Genomic DNA, 6,560 nt, shown 5'->3' with positions numbered 1-6,560 from the left:
ATATTGTCTATATTAATGTCTTAGTAATCCAGATATAGGTAAAAAAATAGGTCAAAAATCGAGGTTGTCTTGGTTTTTTCCTCATATCTCAGCCATTTGTGGACCGATTTTGCTGATTTTAAATAGCAAAATTCTCGAAAGCATGTCTGACAGAATTATTGAAGATTTGGATCCCGAAGATATCTGGGGTCTTCAGAAAACTGATTTCAACAGACAGACAGACAGACAGACGGACAGACAGACAGACAGACAGACAGACAGACAGACAGACAGACAGACAGACAGACAGACAGACAGACAGACAGACAGACAGACAGACAGACAGACAGACAGACAGACAGACAGACAGACAGACAGACAGACAGACAGACAGACAGACAGACAGACAGACAGACAGACAGACAGACAGACAGACAGACAGACAGACAGACAGACAGACAGACAGACAGACAGACAGACAGACAGACAGACAGACAGACAGACAGACAGACGGACATGGCTTAATCGACTCCGCTATCTATAAGGATCCAGAATATATATACTTTATAGGGTCGGAAATGAAAAATGTAGAAATTACAAACGGAATGACAAACTTATATATACCCTTCTCACGAAGGTGAAGGGTATAAAAATAGGGGGAAATAGATATGTAACTTCTAAACGGTAAGTCCGATTTGAATGAAATTTCACATGCACAAAGAGGAGTTTAAGTTTTGAACTTGGATCTCATGGGCCCACCAGGGGCGCTGCCTACAAATGCTGTAGGGGCGGTGCTATGAAGGCTGAAATTAGGGTATCTTCGACATGTACAATTTTAAATTTTTTATTGTTTCCTATCCGATTTGGAAAGCCCTCGGTTGGGTCTTGAAAAAACATGCTTGCGTGTGCTATTTATGCCTTATAATTTCCGAGTTATATAGGCATTTAAAAGTTGAAATTAAAAATTGTTTGCCATATTTTGGTCCGCTTTTTTAAAAATATAGGGCGTACTTTTGGACCAAATGTTAGGTCAAACGCACTTCGGAATTTTACCTATTTTTTATAAAAATTTAAACTTTGGAAATTTCAACATGTTTAAAAAATCCCAAAGCTGGGATCAGAGAACGGAAGGCAGCTTGGGAAACTCTGATGTGTTTCCTATTCTTCCCCAAAGTATGTTCCCATCACCGAAGGAAATGTGGATCCTATGGGCAAAATTTTAAAAAATAAAATTTTTGGGATTTTCGCTTCAATTTTTAGGAATTGCAAGATTCCCTTTGACCTTTTGACAAGCTATTTTACACTTTGTTATTTAGAATGACAAATTTAAAAAAAACGTTGAAAATTTCCTTGAACTGGAACTGGTTTGGAATGCATTGCAATCGGAATCTGAATTTTATTCTATTTCAATTTACAACTAAATCAAAATACTACATTACATTTGATATAGTCTCCTAAAAATTAATATGTAGTTTGCAATATAAAAAGAATTCCTGGGGTTTGTATAAAACATCTAAACGTTCATTAATACTTGTTTATTAAAAGTACATAGTTATTAAAAATAATAATTGTTGCTGGCACTCAATATATTGTTTAACACATAATTAAATTATACAAAGTTTACACAAAAATTTAAGGTGTTATAAAACTATTTTAAGCAACTGAGAAAATTCTCATAAACACCTCCACCTCTTTAAGTAATTTCTAATACATTGTACGGAAATGCTTATTAAAACTTAATAACGCTTTATAACGAGCACTCCTTGAAAAAGATATAAAAACGATAGCAAGTTTTTAAATAAATTTATTTCTTTTAACTTGTCAAACTAAAACGGTTACATTGTCATAAAAAGAAATGGCCAAGCATTTGCGCAGCTACGTGGAGTTCATGAAGATTCCGGTGGTTTTCTATAAAACCATTGGAGAAGACATTTTCGATTATCGTTCCAATAAGCGGCGTTTGAGTCTAATGTTAAAGTGTTTACTTTATGAGGGTTTTGCTAACTTCAATATCTTGGTGCTGGGCGAAATAATATTTTTCTACAAGGCCGTCCAGTCCAAGGACACAGTTTTGGGTGCTATAGCTGTGGCCCACTGTATTGGTTCCTCGCTGGTGGCAGATTTCAAGCAACTTGCTCTAGTGCATAATACTGTACTGTACTGAGCTAAATCGTTTGCACCACCACGAACATATTATGCATCGTGTGATGGTTATATTCTCTATATTATGCCTGGCCTATACGTCAACGTTCAGTTTGTATCCCGCCTGTAAATCATTCGTTGAGTATTATTTTTTGGGTGCCGAGAAATTTGAGCGTAGACTGGGCTTCTTAATTTGGTATCCTTATGATGAGACAGGCAAAACTTGGGTTTATTGGTTGACATATTTTGGCCAGGTTCATGGTGCCTATTTGGCTGGTGTGGCATTCTTGTCGGCCGATTTATTGCTGGTTACCTCGATCACTCAACTGAATATGCATTTTAATTACTTATCCATGGAATTGGAACAATATCAACCGGATGAAAATCATGAGAGGAAGGATTTGGAGTTTTTAAATCGTATTATTAAGCAGCATATAAATAGTTTGGAGTAAGTAAACGAATGTAGTATCATAAAAAAAATTCAATTTTAATTTTAAAATGGGTAAAATTTTACCCGAAGACCTTATGAAGGATAAGAAAAACATAGCATTGGTATTTACCCAAGGAATGCCAGTTTTCATTCGCGTATAATGTTCAGCAACTATAATGAAAAGTGAAAGATATACATATATTAGAGCTACCAATGATATATTGCAGTGCTACCAAAGCTCTGAAAACATTTAACTTAATTGTGCGTAACAAAAATTAAAGAATTTTGCTACAGGTCAAATACGACCCAAAGACCTTAAGTCCAAACAATTTTATAGATATTTTTTTCGCCAATTTGTTTTTCTAAAATCCTAGAACGTAGTTGTTGACATTTGAAATAAAATAAAATTCATAAAATATCACAAATATCAACCACTCACTTTTAGAAAAAATTAAATATTAATTTCAAAATGGGCCAAATTTGAACCAAAGACCTTGTGAAGCTTAAAAAAAGTAATCAAAAATGTTGTAATCACTATTATTTCATATTTTGCCGAAAAAACCGGTTAACCGGTTATTATAACAAAACCGAAACCGGTTTATATTAAATTGCTATTTTTCGAAGAATCGATCACCCCAATAAATTTATTCATTTATTCAACTATTATTTGAAAATTTGCAAACGAAATTAAAAATATCATTATAAATTTTGCCACAGACTCAGCAGTCGTACAGTGGGTTGAATGGTACCCAAAGTGCCGATTAATTCATAGAAGCCGTAGTTTTAAAATATTATATTTTTTTATTGATGAGTTATTATAAGCACATAAAAACACAGCATTTTAGAAAAAAAAGGTTAAACATTTTTTTTTAACCCTTTAAGCGCATTATACTTTTTTGGAAAAAAAGACCTTTTTTCACAATTTATGCTGTAACTTTGGAATGGAAAACGATAAATTATTGAATAAAATTGGAAATTAAAGCATACTTAATGTGCTATTAAAAAATTCAAAATATAAATTTATTGTATGTATTTATATTAATAGAAATTTAATTTAAAATCCAATTTTTGTTTTATACAAAATTGTATAAATTTAAAAATTTTTTCAAAAAAGTCATAAAAGAGAATATTATAATTTTTTAGTACTGAATAATCATAAATCCATAAAAACACAGCACTTTAGAAAAAAAAGTTTAAAAAAAAAAATTTTTTAACCCGTTAATGCATTTTAGTGTTTTTTGGAAAAAAGTCCTTAGCTCACAATTTATACTATAACTTTGGAATGGAAAGCGATAAATTAATGAATAAAATTGGAAATTAAAGCATACTTCATGTGCTACTAAAAAATAAAATAAAATTATAAATTTATTATATGTATTTATATTAGTATAAATTTAATTTAAAATCTAATTTTTGTTTTTCACAAAATTTTATAAATGTACAAATTTTTTTAAAAAAAGCCACAAAAGACAATATTATAAATTTTTGTAATGAACAATCATAAATACATAAAAACACAACTTTAAAAAAAATGTAAGAAAAAAATGTTTTAACCTATTTTGTATCAGAATATGTTTTTTTAGCAAGAGGAGTTCTTTCACTATAACTTAAATAAGTAAAAAACCTCAATAAACCCGCACGATATTTTTTCTGTATATAGAAGCTGAAAGTTCATATTTTAAGCGCATTTAATGGAATTTACCCAATTTCGCCCTGATTTTTTTAAACTCAATCTATATATCGAAAAAACCCCAATAATGGAGAACTTTAAAAAAAATCTTAAAAAATATTTTCAAAACATTTATCTAAACAAAAATTATTTATTTATGTTCTCAAATACCTGAAGTTGATGGTTCCATTTTAATATTTCTACTTTTAACAGATTTAACAAAAAATATAAGCTCTCGAAATATCACAATTTTCAATTTTAAACACAGCACGCAAAATTTGTAAAAATTATTTGACTTTGACCGCTCACTGCCAATAAAGTAAGTTACTCACAACTGTAATTTTAGCATTTTGTGATGTATTATTTAATGCACTTTAACCCAATACCAAACATGACTGAAACAGATAAAGTTCAGCTTTTGAATTAATCGCCACTTTTGGTACATTTCAACCCTCTGTGCGTCGATAGTTTTTCACTGCTGCTCAATTTTTTTACTGCCTCATTGACGATTTGTTTTATCGGCTTCCAAGTGACCACCTCTAGTCTGGAAGTGATTATAATGTATTGTATATTCTTGTTGGCCTCCATGTTGCAGGTGTTCATTGTATGTCACTATGGAGATGAACTAATGACGGCGGTAAGTGTTATAATTTAACATTTTTAATTTATTTTAAATTTAAATTCTTTATTCCATTTTCGAAATCAAATTAATCCATTAATGAATTCAGTATGAATTAATTCATAGGTTTAATTCATTTGTACTTCCTTTGTTAATTCATTCTTTATAGAATTAATTCCATTTTAAATCCCAAAAATGTTCTTGAATTCAATTCAAATCTATTACAAATTCAATTCAATTTGTAAATGATTAAATGCAAAACAAAACTGAACGAAGAAAAAATATTTGAATTCAATTAGATTTGAATAAACAAAAATTTAATCATTTAATTCAACCTTTAAATGATTCAATTTTTGTTAGGAATTAAATCCATTATGAATTTATTCAACGATGAATGAATTCCTTTTCAATAAAAGCCTTTAAATGAAGCTAAAGTATTCGATTTTGGGAATAGATTTAGTGAATAAATGGCTAATATTTTTTTAGTGAATTAATCTCAAATTGAATTAATCTGAGAGTTTTTCATATATTATTTTGTTAAATATAGTTTATAGTAATGTCACTGAGCTTTGAATAATAGTAATACTAGTTCTTTAATTTTTCGAATGCAGAGCTTAAAAGTTGGTGATGCTGCCTATAATCAAAATTGGTTTAATGCCAGCATTACATACAAGAAAATGATATTGCTAATTATGAGCCGATGTCAACGACCCTCGTGTATAACACCGCCCACTTTTGCTGCCGTGTCCTTTGAGTCGTATATGAAGGTGGGTGTCACTTGTTAATTTATATTTGCCATTTATTTATTTTTAATTATTTTCCTTTCATTTTCAGGTCATTAGCATGTCTTATAGATTTTTGCCTTATTAAGAACAACATATTATGGCGAATAGAAAATTTTGTTCTCAATTGCCAGAGTGATTAAATATGTACATTAGGGCTATAACCAAATTTTGCCTCTAGAATCACACGATTTTTTAAGTAAAAAATTTCTTAAATTTTTATTCCTTTTTTATTTTGTTTATAGTTGATATATTTATAAAAAAAAATCTATTTGCGTTTTTTGGATAAAAAAATTATCTCCAAACTTTACCGTGTTTTGTCGATGAACTTTTTTGACAAAGTAATACCATTTTTTTAAATAAATTTCAATGGTCTCTTCGACTATGATATGGCCATTTTGATATTTACAAAAAATGTAAAAAAGTTATAGCCCTAATTCCATTTTTTATTTTTTTTCAGATGTGAATAATAAAATTTTAGAATGTATTTGTATTCTATAGAAATAAATATTAACAACACTAATAAACACTGGCATTTTTTATTCAATATCCGCCAATATGCAGTGTCATGTGGAAATTTCAAATCTATATATGGGAGATTTCACGTCAAATGAACCAACTTTTGAAACCGATATATTCCGATCGTTATGAAATTAGTTAATCCTATTGGATAGCAATTTAGACACAATTTTTCAATAAGATCGGTCCAAAACACTCTGAGTTCGAGAGGTCAAAATTTGACTTTTTTTTTGCAGTTGGATATCTAGTAGGGTATTCATTCGACTAATGATCGATCGAATAATTTCTTACGAATAATTATTCGAACAATTTAAAAATGGCCATTTTCGAATAACGAATAATTTGAACAAATTTATGTAGAATAATCGAATAAAACGAATAAATGTTCATATATATACATATTTAAATTTATTAAATTGC

The 6,560-nt window shown here is 29.7% G+C and overlaps 1 pseudogene; it reads left to right on the top strand.

Annotated features, from left to right (window-relative positions):
- The first annotated feature begins 1,834 nt into the window (after window positions 1-1,834).
- On the top strand, window positions 1,835-5,732 carry LOC135961394 (odorant receptor 67c-like; annotated as a pseudogene).
- The last annotated feature ends 828 nt before the right edge of the window (window positions 5,733-6,560 follow it).

This window comes from Calliphora vicina, chromosome 5 (assembly GCF_958450345.1).
Source record: "Calliphora vicina chromosome 5, idCalVici1.1, whole genome shotgun sequence".
Classification (NCBI taxonomy): domain Eukaryota; kingdom Metazoa; phylum Arthropoda; class Insecta; order Diptera; family Calliphoridae; genus Calliphora; species Calliphora vicina.
This window is presented reverse-complemented; position numbering and strand designations above follow the sequence as displayed.